The 14,157-nt window shown below is 43.4% G+C and overlaps 12 non-coding genes across 12 annotated transcripts; all 12 read right to left on the bottom strand.

Moving 5' to 3' along the window:
- Positions 1-72: 72 nt before the first annotated feature.
- LOC136740272 (5S ribosomal RNA) lies at positions 73-191 on the bottom strand. The gene has a single exon (XR_010813110.1). It is a non-coding gene; the product is annotated as a 5S ribosomal RNA (ribosomal RNA).
- A 1,067-nt stretch (positions 192-1,258) lies between these two features.
- Positions 1,259-1,377, bottom strand: LOC136740371 (5S ribosomal RNA). The gene has a single exon (XR_010813208.1). It is a non-coding gene; the product is annotated as a 5S ribosomal RNA (ribosomal RNA).
- A 1,056-nt stretch (positions 1,378-2,433) lies between these two features.
- On the bottom strand, positions 2,434-2,552 carry LOC136740776 (5S ribosomal RNA). The gene has a single exon (XR_010813544.1). It is a non-coding gene; the product is annotated as a 5S ribosomal RNA (ribosomal RNA).
- Positions 2,553-3,608: 1,056 nt separating this feature from the next.
- On the bottom strand, positions 3,609-3,727 carry LOC136740508 (5S ribosomal RNA). Its single transcript, XR_010813339.1, has one exon. It is a non-coding gene; the product is annotated as a 5S ribosomal RNA (ribosomal RNA).
- A 1,056-nt stretch (positions 3,728-4,783) lies between these two features.
- Positions 4,784-4,902, bottom strand: LOC136740775 (5S ribosomal RNA). The gene has a single exon (XR_010813543.1). It is a non-coding gene; the product is annotated as a 5S ribosomal RNA (ribosomal RNA).
- Positions 4,903-5,958: 1,056 nt separating this feature from the next.
- LOC136740766 (5S ribosomal RNA) lies at positions 5,959-6,077 on the bottom strand. The gene has a single exon (XR_010813542.1). It is a non-coding gene; the product is annotated as a 5S ribosomal RNA (ribosomal RNA).
- Positions 6,078-7,133: 1,056 nt separating this feature from the next.
- On the bottom strand, positions 7,134-7,252 carry LOC136740561 (5S ribosomal RNA). The gene has a single exon (XR_010813390.1). It is a non-coding gene; the product is annotated as a 5S ribosomal RNA (ribosomal RNA).
- Positions 7,253-8,318: 1,066 nt separating this feature from the next.
- Positions 8,319-8,437, bottom strand: LOC136740560 (5S ribosomal RNA). Its single transcript, XR_010813389.1, has one exon. It is a non-coding gene; the product is annotated as a 5S ribosomal RNA (ribosomal RNA).
- Positions 8,438-9,503: 1,066 nt separating this feature from the next.
- LOC136740386 (5S ribosomal RNA) lies at positions 9,504-9,622 on the bottom strand. The gene has a single exon (XR_010813222.1). It is a non-coding gene; the product is annotated as a 5S ribosomal RNA (ribosomal RNA).
- A 1,066-nt stretch (positions 9,623-10,688) lies between these two features.
- LOC136740385 (5S ribosomal RNA) lies at positions 10,689-10,807 on the bottom strand. Its single transcript, XR_010813221.1, has one exon. It is a non-coding gene; the product is annotated as a 5S ribosomal RNA (ribosomal RNA).
- A 1,055-nt stretch (positions 10,808-11,862) lies between these two features.
- On the bottom strand, positions 11,863-11,981 carry LOC136740754 (5S ribosomal RNA). Its single transcript, XR_010813541.1, has one exon. It is a non-coding gene; the product is annotated as a 5S ribosomal RNA (ribosomal RNA).
- A 1,056-nt stretch (positions 11,982-13,037) lies between these two features.
- LOC136740743 (5S ribosomal RNA) lies at positions 13,038-13,156 on the bottom strand. The gene has a single exon (XR_010813540.1). It is a non-coding gene; the product is annotated as a 5S ribosomal RNA (ribosomal RNA).
- Between the last annotated feature and the right edge of the window lie 1,001 nt (positions 13,157-14,157).

Here is a 14,157-nt window from a genome sequence, read left to right as displayed (position 1 = left end):
TAATGATGAAATTGCGTGTATCCAAAGTTAAAACTCGTGATTTGTCGCCCTCTGGTGTGTAAAAGATGCAAAAGCTTACAGCACCTGGTATTCCCAGGCGGTCTCCCATCCAAGTACTGACCAGGCCCGAGCCTGCTTAGCTTCCGAGATCGGACGAGATCGGGCGTATTCAGGCTAGTATGGCCGTAAGCCAGGGAGGCTGTCCCTGACGCTCTACTTAAAGGGAAGGCAATATCCGTTTCTGCCGTTCATACTTACAGTTGAACTGTCTCTCTACTCTAAAGCCCGGGACACACCAGCGCGCCGCAGACAGTCCCTGCTAACACGCCACGTTGTGGCAACATTGTGGCAACGTTGTGCGTTAGCTGGGGTGCCACACCAGACCGGAACTATATTTTACAAAACGAACACATTTGTCTTGATAAAACAGCTGTAATTGAGTGCCTGACACGCCAGTCAAGCGCAATCTTGAGAAGGTGTGCATTTCAGTAAGGATTTCAATTGACATGCAGTATGAAACTGAAAGGAGGTTGCATCACTATGATGCATAACATTGCATGTATTGTATTTTCAAGTGTGTGCATTCATCCTGTTGTCATTTTGTTTTGAAAGCAGAAGAATCATTCAACAGGTTGCTGAGACAAATGTAAACCAGTAAAACATATGAAGAGAAACAAACCTTGAATATAAGTTCAGTTGTTTAAACATTTGACAAACTATGGTGAGGGGGTAAGAAAACACACAAATCCAGCAGCTCCTGTATTTCAATACACCAGAACCCAATATTATTGGCGAGTCGGGTAGTCCATCATCACAGTTCGAGGGCAGGCATCATTTCAGTAATTTCATCCCGTTGCATTCACATCCGTGCCTTGAATGAGATTGAATGTGATCTTTGCTCTCAAGTATGTTCCCAAGTTTTACACTTTCGTGCTTTGCATGAATGGGAATGGAACCGTGTGTGTTGAATGAGGCTCCTTGTGAGCACTGATCTTTGTCCGGTGGAGTTCCTTTTTGTGTTGCTGTAATTGTGTCATTTCTCGATGAGAAAGATTAGGCAACATTTAGTCACTTCTAGCCATGATGCTCAATTTATTTACGAATGTACCCTAGTTACTAGGGACCGTTTACGTTGGAGAACAAGATCTATTGTATGCCTGTGTATTTGGGGAAGTCAAATCTGAAATAATGATGAAATTGCGTGTATCCAAAGTTAAAACTCGTGATTTGTCGCGCTCTGGTGTGTAAAAGATGCAAAAGCTTACAGCACCTGGTATTCTCAGGCGGTCTCCCATCCAAGTACTGACCAGGCCCGAGCCTGCTTAGCTTCCGAGATCGGACGAGATCGGGCGTATTCAGGCTAGTATGGCCGTAAGCCAGGGAGGCTGTCCCTGACGCTCTACTTAAAGGGATGGCAATATCCGTTTCTGCCGTTCATACTTACAGTTGAACTGTCTCTCTACTCTAAAGCCCGGGACACACCAGCGCGCCGCAGACAGTCCCTGCTAATATGCCACGTTGTGGCAACGTTGTGCGTTAGCTGGGGTGCCACACCAGACCGGAACTATATTTTACAAAACGAACACATTTGTCTTGATAAAACAGCTGTAATTGAGTGCCTGACACGCCAGTCAAGCGCAATCTTGAGAAGGTGTGCATTTCAGTAAGGATTTCAATTGACATGCAGTATGAAACTGAAAGGAGGTTTCATCACTATGATGCATAACATTGCATGTATTGTATTTTCAAGTGTGTGCATTCATCCTGTTGTCATTTTGTTTTGAAAGCAGAAGAATCATTCAACAGGTTGCTGAGACAAATGTAAACCAGTAAAACATATGAAGAGAAACAAACCTTGAATATAAGTTCAGTTGTTTAAACATTTGACAAACTATGGTGAGGGGGTAAGAAAACACACAAATCCAGCAGCTCCTGTATTTCAATACACCAGAACCCAATATTATTGGCGAGTCGGTTAGTCCATCATCACAGTTCGAGGGCAGGCATCATTTCAGTAATTTCATCCCGTTGCATTCACATCCGTGCCTTGAATGAGATTGAATGTGATCTTTGCTCTCAAGTATGTTCCCAAGTTTTACACTTTCGTGCTTTGCATGAATGGGAATGGAACCGTGTGTGTTGAATGAGGCTCCTTGTGAGCACTGATCTTTGTCCGGTGGAGTTCCTTTTTGTGTTGCTGTAATTGTGTCATTTCTCGATGAGAAAGATTAGGCAACATTTAGTCACTTCTAGCCATGATGCTCAATTTATTTACGAATGTACCCTAGTTACTAGGGACCGTTTACGTTGGAGAACAAGATCTATTGTATGCCTGTGTATTTGGGGAAGTCAAATCTGAAATAATGATGAAATTGCGTGTATCCAAAGTTAAAACTCGTGATTTGTCGCGCTCTGGTGTGTAAAAGATGCAAAAGCTTACAGCACCTGGTATTCCCAGGCGGTCTCCCATCCAAGTACTGACCAGGCCCGAGCCTGCTTAGCTTCCGAGATCGGACGAGATCGGGCGTATTCAGGCTAGTATGGCCGTAAGCCAGGGAGGCTGTCCCTGACGCTCTACTTAAAGGGATGGCAATATCCGTTTCTGCCGTTCATACTTACAGTTGAACTGTCTCTCTACTCTAAAGCCCGGGACACACCAGCGCGCCGCAGACAGTCCCTGCTAATATGCCACGTTGTGGCAACGTTGTGCGTTAGCTGGGGTGCCACACCAGACCGGAACTATATTTTACAAAACGAACACATTTGTCTTGATAAAACAGCTGTAATTGAGTGCCTGACACGCCAGTCAAGCGCAATCTTGAGAAGGTGTGCATTTCAGTAAGGATTTCAATTGACATGCAGTATGAAACTGAAAGGAGGTTGCATCACTATGATGCATAACATTGCATGTATTGTATTTTCAAGTGTGTGCATTCATCCTGTTGTCATTTTGTTTTGAAAGCAGAAGAATCATTCAACAGGTTGCTGAGACAAATGTAAACCAGTAAAACATATGAAGAGAAACAAACCTTGAATATAAGTTCAGTTGTTTAAACATTTGACAAACTATGGTGAGGGGGTAAGAAAACACACAAATCCAGCAGCTCCTGTATTTCAATACACCAGAACCCAATATTATTGGCGAGTCGGGTAGTCCATCATCACAGTTCGAGGGCAGGCATCATTTCAGTAATTTCACCCCGTTGCATTCACATCCGTGCCTTGAATGAGATTGAATGTGATCTTTGCTCTCAAGTATGTTCCCAAGTTTTACACTTTCGTGCTTTGCATGAATGGGAATGGAACCGTGTGTGTTGAATGAGGCTCCTTGTGAGCACTGATCTTTGTCCGGTGGAGTTCCTTTTTGTGTTGCTGTAATTGTGTCATTTCTCGATGAGAAAGATTAGGCAACATTTAGTCACTTCTAGCCATGATGCTCAATTTATTTACGAATGTACCCTAGTTACTAGGGACCGTTTACGTTGGAGAACAAGATCTATTGTATGCCTGTGTATTTGGGGAAGTCAAATCTGAAATAATGATGAAATTGCGTGTATCCAAAGTTAAAACTCGTGATTTGTCGCGCTCTGGTGTGTAAAAGATGCAAAAGCTTACAGCACCTGGTATTCCCAGGCGGTCTCCCATTCAAGTACTGACCAGGCCCGAGCCTGCTTAGCTTCCGAGATCGGACGAGATCGGGCGTATTCAGACTAGTATGGCCGTAAGCCAGGGAGGCTGTCCCTGACGCTCTACTTAAAGGGATGGCAATATCCGTTTCTGCCGTTCATACTTACAGTTGAACTGTCTCTCTACTCTAAAGCCCGGGACACACCAGCGCGCCGCAGACAGTCCCTGCTAATATGCCACGTTGTGGCAACGTTGTGCGTTAGCTGGGGTGCCACACCAGACCGGAACTATATTTTACAAAACGAACACATTTGTCTTGATAAAACAGCTGTAATTGAGTGCCTGACACGCCAGTCAAGCGCAATCTTGAGAAGGTGTGCATTTCAGTAAGGATTTCAATTGACATGCAGTATGAAACTGAAAGGAGGTTGCATCACTATGATGCATAACATTGCATGTATTGTATTTTCAAGTGTGTGCATTCATCCTGTTGTCATTTTGTTTTGAAAGCAGAAGAATCATTCAACAGGTTGCTGAGACAAATGTAAACCAGTAAAACATATGAAGAGAAACAAACCTTGAATATAAGTTCAGTTGTTTAAACATTTGACAAACTATGGTGAGGGGGTAAGAAAACACACAAATCCAGCAGCTCCTGTATTTCAATACACCAGAACCCAATATTATTGGCGAGTCGGGTAGTCCATCATCACAGTTCGAGGGCAGGCATCATTTCAGTAATTTCATCCCGTTGCATTCACATCCGTGCCTTGAATGAGATTCAATGTGATCTTTGCTCTCAAGTATGTTCCCAAGTTTTACACTTTCGTGCTTTGCATGAATGGGAATGGAACCGTGTGTGTTGAATGAGGCTCCTTGTGAGCACTGATCTTTGTCCGGTGGAGTTCCTTTTTGTGTTGCTGTAATTGTGTCATTTCTCGATGAGAAAGATTAGGCAACATTTAGTCACTTCTAGCCATGATGCTCAATTTATTTACGAATGTACCCTAGTTACTAGGGACCGTTTACGTTGGAGAACAAGATCTATTGTATGCCTGTGTATTTGGGGAAGTCAAATCTGAAATAATGATGAAATTGCGTGTATCCAAAGTTAAAACTCGTGATTTGTCGCGCTCTGGTGTGTAAAAGATGCAAAAGCTTACAGCACCTGGTATTCCCAGGCGGTCTCCCATCCAAGTACTGACCAGGCCCGAGCCTGCTTAGCTTCCGAGATCGGACGAGATCGGGCGTATTCAGGCTAGTATGGCCGTAAGCCAGGGAGGGTGTCCCTGACGCTCTACTTAAAGGGATGGCAATATCCGTTTCTGCCGTTCATACTTACAGTTGAACTGTCTCTCTACTCTAAAGCCCGGGACACACCAGCGCGCCGCAGACAGTCCCTGCTAATATGCCACGTTGTGGCAACGTTGTGCGTTAGCTGGGGTGCCACACCAGACCGGAACTATATTTTACAAAACGAACACATTTGTCTTGATAAAACAGCTGTAATTGAGTGCCTGACACGCCAGTCAAGCGCAATCTTGAGAAGGTGTGCATTTCAGTAAGGATTTCAATTGACATGCAGTATGAAACTGAAAGGAGGTTGCATCACTATGATGCATAACATTGCATGTATTGTATTTTCAAGTGTGTGCATTCATCCTGTTGTCATTTTGTTTTGAAAGCAGAAGAATCATTCAACAGGTTGCTGAGACAAATGTAAACCAGTAAAACATATGAAGAGAAACAAACCTTGAATATAAGTTCAGTTGTTTAAACATTTGACAAACTATGGTGAGGGGGTAAGAAAACACACAAATCCAGCAGCTCCTGTATTTCAATACACCAGAACCCAATATTATTGGCGAGTCGGGTAGTCCATCATCACAGTTCGAGGGCAGGCATCATTTCAGTAATTTCACCCCGTTGCATTCACATCCGTGCCTTGAATGAGATTGAATGTGATCTTTGCTATCAAGTATGTTCCCAAGTTTTACACTTTCGTGCTTTGCATGAATGGGAATGGAACCGTGTGTGTTGAATGAGGCTCCTTGTGAGCACTGATCTTTGTCCGGTGGAGTTCCTTTTTGTGTTGCTGTAATTGTGTCATTTCTCGATGAGAAAGATTAGGCAACATTTAGTCACTTCTAGCCATGATGCTCAATTTATTTACGAATGTACCCTAGTTACTAGGGACCGTTTACGTTGGAGAACAAGATCTATTGTATGCCTGTGTATTTGGGGAAGTCAAATCTGAAATAATGATGAAATTGCGTGTATCCAAAGTTAAAACTCGTGATTTGTCGCGCTCTGGTGTGTAAAAGATGCAAAAGCTTACAGCACCTGGTATTCCCAGGCGGTCTCCCATCCAAGTACTGACCAGGCCCGAGCCTGCTTAGCTTCCGAGATCGGACGAGATCGGGCGTATTCAGGCTAGTATGGCCGTAAGCCAGGGAGGCTGTCCCTGACGCTCTACTTAAAGGGATGGCAATATCCGTTTCTGCCGTTCATACTTACAGTTGAACTGTCTCTCTACTCTAAAGCCCGGGACACACCAGCGCGCCGCAGACAGTCCCTGCTAATATGCCACGTTGTGGCAACGTTGTGCGTTAGCTGGGGTGCCACACCAGACCGGAACTATATTTTACAAAACGAACACATTTGTCTTGATAAAACAGCTGTAATTGAGTGCCTGACACGCCAGTCAAGCGCAATCTTGAGAAGGTGTGCATTTCAGTAAGGATTTCAATTGACATGCAGTATGAAACTGAAAGGAGGTTGCATCACTATGATGCATAACATTGCATGTTTTGTATTTTCAAGTGTGTGCATTCATCCTGTTGTCATTTTGTTTTGAAAGCAGAAGAATCATTCAACAGGTTGCTGAGACAAATGTAAACCAGTAAAACATATGAAGAGAAACAAACCTTGAATATAAGTTCAGTTGTTTAAACATTTGACAAACTATGGTGAGGGGGTAAGAAAACACACAAATCCAGCAGCTCCTGTATTTCAATACACCAGAACCCAATATTATTGGCGAGTCGGGTAGTCCATCATCACAGTTCGAGGGCAGGCATCATTTCAGTAATTTCATCCCGTTGCATTCACATCCGTGCCTTGAATGAGATTCAATGTGATCTTTGCTCTCAAGTATGTTCCCAAGTTTTACACTTTCGTGCTTTGCATGAATGGGAATGGAACCGTGTGTGTTGAATGAGGCTCCTTGTGAGCACTGAACTTTGTCCGGTGGAGTTCCTTTTTGTGTTGCTGTAATTGTGTCATTTCTCGATGAGAAAGATTAGGCAACATTTAGTCACTTCTAGCCATGATGCTCAATTTATTTACAAATGTACACTAGTTACTAGGGACCGTTTACGTTGGAGAACAAGATCTATTGTATGCCTGTGTATTTGGGGAAGTCAAATCTGAAATAATGATGAAATTGCGTGTATCCAAAGTTAAAACTTGTGATTTGTCGCCCTTTGGTGTGTAAAAGATGCAAAAGCTTACAGCACCTGGTATTCCCAGGCGGTCTCCCATCCAAGTACTGACAAGGCCCGAGCCTGCTTAGCTTCCGAGATCGGACGAGATCGGGCGTATTCAGGCTAGTATGGCCGTAAGCCAGGGAGGCTGTCCCTGACGCTCTACTTAAAGGGAAGGCAATATCCGTTTCTGCCGTTCATACTTACAGTTGAACTGTCTCTCTACTCTAAAGCCCGGGACACACCAGCGCGCCGCAGACAGTCCCTGCTAACACGAAACGTTGTGGCAACATTGTGGCAACGTTGTGCGTTAGCTGGGGTGCCACACCAGACCGGAACTATATATTACAAAACGAACACATTGTCTTGATAAAACAGCTGTAATTGAGTGCCTGACACGCCAGTCAAGCGCAATCTTGAGAAGGTGTGCATTTCAGTAAGGATTTCAATTGACATGCAGTATGAAACTGAAAGGAGGTTGCATCACTATGATGCATAACATTGCATGTATTGTATTTTCAAGTGTGTGCATTCATCCTGTTGTCATTTTGTTTTGAAAGCAGAAGAATCATTCAACAGGTTGCTGAGACAAATGTAAACCAGTAAAACATATGAAGAGAAACAAACCTTGAATATAAGTTCAGTTGTTTAAACATTTGACAAACTATGGTGAGGGGGTAAGAAAACACACAAATCCAGCAGCTCCTGTATTTCAATACACCAGAACCCAATATTATTGGCGAGTCGGGTAGTCCATCATCACAGTTCGAGGGCAGGCATCATTTCAGTAATTTCATCCCGTTGCATTCACATCCGTGCCTTGAATGAGATTCAATGTGATCTTTGCTCTCAAGTATGTTCCCAAGTTTTACACTTTCGTGCTTTGCATGAATGGGAATGGAACCGTGTGTGTTGAATGAGGCTCCTTGTGAGCACTGAACTTTGTCCGGTGGAGTTCCTTTTTGTGTTGCTGTAATTGTGTCATTTCTCGATGAGAAAGATTAGGCAACATTTAGTCACTTCTAGCCATGATGCTCAATTTATTTACAAATGTACACTAGTTACTAGGGACCGTTTACGTTGGAGAACAAGATCTATTGTATGCCTGTGTATTTGGGGAAGTCAAATCTGAAATAATGATGAAATTGCGTGTATCCAAAGTTAAAACTTGTGATTTGTCGCCCTTTGGTGTGTAAAAGATGCAAAAGCTTACAGCACCTGGTATTCCCAGGCGGTCTCCCATCCAAGTACTGACAAGGCCCGAGCCTGCTTAGCTTCCGAGATCGGACGAGATCGGGCGTATTCAGGCTAGTATGGCCGTAAGCCAGGGAGGCTGTCCCTGACGCTCTACTTAAAGGGAAGGCAATATCCGTTTCTGCCGTTCATACTTACAGTTGAACTGTCTCTCTACTCTAAAGCCCGGGACACACCAGCGCGCCGCAGACAGTCCCTGCTAACACGAAACGTTGTGGCAACATTGTGGCAACGTTGTGCGTTAGCTGGGGTGCCACACCAGACCGGAACTATATATTACAAAACGAACACATTGTCTTGATAAAACAGCTGTAATTGAGTGCCTGACACGCCAGTCAAGCGCAATCTTGAGAAGGTGTGCATTTCAGTAAGGATTTCAATTGACATGCAGTATGAAACTGAAAGGAGGTTGCATCACTATGATGCATAACATTGCATGTATTGTATTTTCAAGTGTGTGCATTCATCCTGTTGTCATTTTGTTTTGAAAGCAGAAGAATCATTCAACAGGTTGCTGAGACAAATGTAAACCAGTAAAACATATGAAGAGAAACAAACCTTGAATATAAGTTCAGTTGTTTAAACATTTGACAAACTATGGTGAGGGGGTAAGAAAACACACAAATCCAGCAGCTCCTGTATTTCAATACACCAGAAGCCAATATTATTGGCGAGTCGGGTAGTCCATCATCACAGTTCGAGGGCAGGCATCATTTCAGTAATTTCATCCCGTTGCATTCACATCCGTGCCTTGAATGAGATTCAATGTGATCTTTGCTCTCAAGTATGTTCCCAAGTTTTACACTTTCGTGCTTTGCATGAATGGGAATGGAACCGTGTGTGTTGAATGAGGCTCCTTGTGAGCACTGAACTTTGTCCGGTGGAGTTCCTTTTTGTGTTGCTGTAATTGTGTCATTTCTCGATGAGAAAGATTAGGCAACATTTAGTCACTTCTAGCCATGATGCTCAATTTATTTACAAATGTACACTAGTTACTAGGGACCGTTTACGTTGGAGAACAAGATCTATTGTATGCCTGTGTATTTGGGGAAGTCAAATCTGAAATAATGATGAAATTGCGTGTATCCAAAGTTAAAACTTGTGATTTGTCGCCCTTTGGTGTGTAAAAGATGCAAAAGCTTACAGCACCTGGTATTCCCAGGCGGTCTCCCATCCAAGTACTGACCAGGCCCGAGCCTGCTTAGCTTCCGAGATCGGACGAGATCGGGCGTATTCAGGCTAGTATGGCCATAAGCCAGGGAGGCTGTCCCTGACGCTCTACTTAAAGGGAAGGCAATATCCGTTTCTGCCATTCATACTTACAGTTGAACTGTCTCTCTACTCTAAAGCCCGGGACACACCAGCGCGCCGCAGACAGTCCCTGCTAACACGCCACGTTGTGGCAACATTGTGGCAACGTTGTGCGTTAGCTGGGGTGCCACACCAGACCGGAACTATATATTACAAAACGAACACATTGTCTTGATAAAACAGCTGTAATTGAGTGCCTGACACGCCAGTCAAGCGCAATCTTGAGAAGGTGTGCATTTCAGTAAGGATTTCAATTGACATGCAGTATGAAACTGAAAGGAGGTTGCATCACTATGATGCATAACATTGCATGTATTGTATTTTCAAGTGTGTGCATTCATCCTTTTGTCATTTTGTTTTGAAAGCAGAAGAATCATTCAACAGGTTGCTGAGACAAATGTAAACCAGTAAAACATATGAAGAGAAACAAACCTTGAATATAAGTTCAGTTGTTTAAACATTTGACAAACTATGGTGAGGGGGTAAGAAAACACACAAATCCAGCAGCTCCTGTATTTCAATACACCAGAACCCAATATTATTGGCGAGTCGGGTAGTCCATCATCACAGTTCGAGGGCAGGCATCATTTCAGTAATTTCATCCCGTTGCATTCACATCCGTGCCTTGAATGAGATTGAATATGATCTTTGCTCTCAAGTATGTTCCCAAGTTTTACACTTTCGTGCTTTGCATGAATGGGAATGGAACCGTGTGTGTTGAATGAGGCTCCTTGTGAGCACTGAACTTTGTCCGGTGGAGTTCCTTTTTGTGTTGCTATAATTGTGTCATTTCTCGATGAGAAAGATTAGGCAACATTTAGTCACTTCTAGCCATGATGCTCAATTTATTTACAAATGTACACTAGTTACTAGGGACCGTTTACGTTGGAGAACAAGATCTATTGTATGCCTGTGTATTTGGGGAAGTCAAATCTGAAATAATGATGAAATTGCGTGTATCCAAAGTTAAAACTTGTGATTTGTCGCCCTTTGGTGTGTAAAAGATGCAAAAGCTTACAGCACCTGGTATTCCCAGGCGGTCTCCCATCCAAGTACTGACCAGGCCCGAGCCTGCTTAGCTTCCGAGATCGGACGAGATCGGGCGTATTCAGGCTAGTATGGCCATAAGCCAGGGAGGCTGTCCCTGACGCTCTACTTAAAGGGAAGGCAATATCCGTTTCTGCCATTCATACTTACAGTTGAACTGTCTCTCTACTCTAAAGCCCGGGACACACCAGCGCGCCGCAGACAGTCCCTGCTAACACGAAACGTTGTGGCAACGTTGTGCGTTAGCTGGGGTGCCACACCAGACCGGAACTATATTTTACAAAACGAACACATTGTCTTGATAATACAGCTGTAATTGAGTGCCTGACACGCCAGTCAAGCGCAATCTTGAGAAGGTGTGCATTTCAGTAAGGATTTCAATTGACATGCAGTATGAAACTGAAAGGAGGTTGCATCACTATGATGCATAACATTGCATGTATTGTATTTTCAAGTGTGTGCATTCATCCTGTTGTCATTTTGTTTTGAAAGCAGAAGAATCATTCAACAGGTTGCTGAGACAAATGTAAACCAGTAAAACATATGAAGAGAAACAAACCTTGAATATAAGTTCAGTTGTTTAAACATTTGACAAACTATGGTGAGGGGGTAAGAAAACACACAAATCCAGCAGCTCCTGTATTTCAATACACCAGAACCCAATATTATTGGCGAGTCGGGTAGTCCATCATCACAGTTCGAGGGCAGGCATCATTTCAGTAATTTCATCCCGTTGCATTCACATCCGTGCCTTGAATGAGATTGAATGTGATCTTTGCTCTCAAGTATGTTCCCAAGTTTTACACTTTCGTGCTTTGCATGAATGGGAATGGAACCGTGTGTGTTGAATGAGGCTCCTTGTGAGCACTGATCTTTGTCCGGTGGAGTTCCTTTTTGTGTTGCTGTAATTGTGTCATTTCTCGATGAGAAAGATTAGGCAACATTTAGTCACTTCTAGCCATGATGCTCAATTTATTTACGAATGTACCCTAGTTACTAGGGACCGTTTACGTTGGAGAACAAGATCTATTGTATGCCTGTGTATTTGGGGAAGTCAAATCTGAAATAATGATGAAATTGCGTGTATCCAAAGTTAAAACTCGTGATTTGTCGCCCTTTGGTGTGTAAAAGATGCAAAAGCTTACAGCACCTGGTATTCCCAGGCGGTCTCCCATCCAAGTACTGACCAGGCCCGAGCCTGCTTAGCTTCCGAGATCGGACGAGATCGGGCGTATTCAGGCTAGTATGGCCGTAAGCCAGGGAGGCTGTCCCTGACGCTCTACTTAAAGGGATGGCAATATCCGTTTCTGCCGTTCATACTTACAGTTGAACTGTCTCTCTACTCTAAAGCCCGGGACACACCAGCGCGCCGCAGACAGTCCCTGCTAATATGCCACGTTGTGGCAACGTTGTGCGTTAGCTGGGGTGCCACACCAGACCGGAACTATATTTTACAAAACGAACACATTTGTCTTGATAAAACAGCTGTAATTGAGTGCCTGACACGCCAGTCAAGCGCAATCTTGAGAAGGTGTGCATTTCAGTAAGGATTTCAATTGACATGCAGTATGAAACTGAAAGGAGGTTGCATCACTATGATGCATAACATTGCATGTATTGTATTTTCAAGTGTGTGCATTCATCCTGTTGTCATTTTGTTTTGAAAGCAGAAGAATCATTCAACAGGTTGCTGAGACAAATGTAAACCAGTAAAACATATGAAGAGAAACAAACCTTGAATATAAGTTCAGTTGTTTAAACATTTGACAAACTATGGTGAGGGGGTAAGAAAACACACAAATCCAGCAGCTCCTGTATTTCAATACACCAGAACCCAATATTATTGGCGAGTCGGGTAGTCCATCATCACAGTTCGAGGGCAGGCATCATTTCAGTAATTTCATCCCGTTGCATTCACATCCGTGCCTTGAATGAGATTGAATGTGATCTTTGCTCTCAAGTATGTTCCCAAGTTTTACACTTTCGTGCTTTGCATGAATGGGAATGGAACTGTGTGTGTTGAATGAGGCTCCTTGTGAGCACTGATCTTTGTCCGGTGGAGTTCCTTTTTGTGTTGCTGTAATTGTGTCATTTCTCGATGAGAAAGATTAGGCAACATTTAGTCACTTCTAGCCATGATGCTCAATTTATTTACGAATGTACCCTAGTTACTAAGGACCGTTTACGTTGGAGAACAAGATCTATTGTATGCCTGTGTATTTGGGGAAGTCAAATCTGAAATAATGATGAAATTGCGTGTATCCAAAGTTAAAACTCGTGATTTGTCGCGCTCTGGTGTGTAAAAGATGCAAAAGCTTACAGCACCTGGTATTCCCAGGCGGTCTCCCATCCAAGTACTGACCAGGCCCGAGCCTGCTTAGCTTCCGAGATCGGACGAGATCGGGCGTATTCAGGCTAGTATGGCCGTAAGCCAGGGAGGCTGTCCCTGACGCTCTACTTAAAGGGATGGCAATATCCGTTTCTGCCGTTCATACTTACAGTTGAACTGTCTCTCTACTCTAAAGCCCGGGACACACCAGCGCGCCGCAGACAGTCCCTGCTAATATGCCACGTTGTGGCAACGTTGTGCGTTAGCTGGGGTGCCACACCAGACCGGATCTATATTTTACAAAACGAACACATTTGTCTTGATAAAACAGCTGTAATTGAGTGCCTGACACGCCAGTCAAGCGCAATCTTGAGAAGGTGTGCATTTCAGTAAGGATTTCAATTGACATGCAGTATGAAACTGAAAGGAGGTTGCATCACTATGATGCATAACATTGCATGTATTGTATTTTCAAGTGTGTGCATTCATCCTGTTGTCATTTTGTTTTGAAAGCAGAAGAATCATTCAACAGGTTGCTGAGACAAATGTAAACCAGTAAAACATATGAAGAGAAACAAACCTTGAATATAAGTTCAGTTGTTTAAACATTTGACAAACTATGGTGAGGGGGTAAGAAAACACACAAATCCAGCAGCTCCTGTATTTCAATACACCAGAACCCAATATTATTGGCGAGTCGGGTAGTCCATCATCACAGTTCGAGGGCAGGCATCATTTCAGTAATTTCACCCCGTTGCATTCACATCCGTGCCTTGAATGAGATTGAATGTGATCTTTGCTCTCAAGTATGTTCCCAAGTTTTACACTTTCGTGCTTTGCATGAATGGGAATGGAACCGTGTGTGTTGAATGAGGCTCCTTGTGAGCACTGATCTTTGTCCGGTGGAGTTCCTTTTTGTGTTGCTGTAATTGTGTCATTTCTCGATGAGAAAGATTAGGCAACATTTAGTCACTTCTAGCCATGATGCTCAATTTATTTACGAATGTACCCTTGTTACTAGGGACCGTTTACGTTGGAGAACAAGATCTATTGTATGCCTGTGTATTTGGGGAAGTCAAATCTGAAATAATGATGAAATTGCGT

The sequence above is a fragment of the Amia ocellicauda genome, unplaced genomic scaffold (assembly GCF_036373705.1).
Source record: "Amia ocellicauda isolate fAmiCal2 unplaced genomic scaffold, fAmiCal2.hap1 HAP1_SCAFFOLD_64, whole genome shotgun sequence".
Classification (NCBI taxonomy): Eukaryota; Metazoa; Chordata; class Actinopteri; order Amiiformes; family Amiidae; genus Amia; species Amia ocellicauda.
Note: the sequence above shows the minus strand (reverse complement) of the source record. Positions and strands in the feature narration are given on the sequence as shown.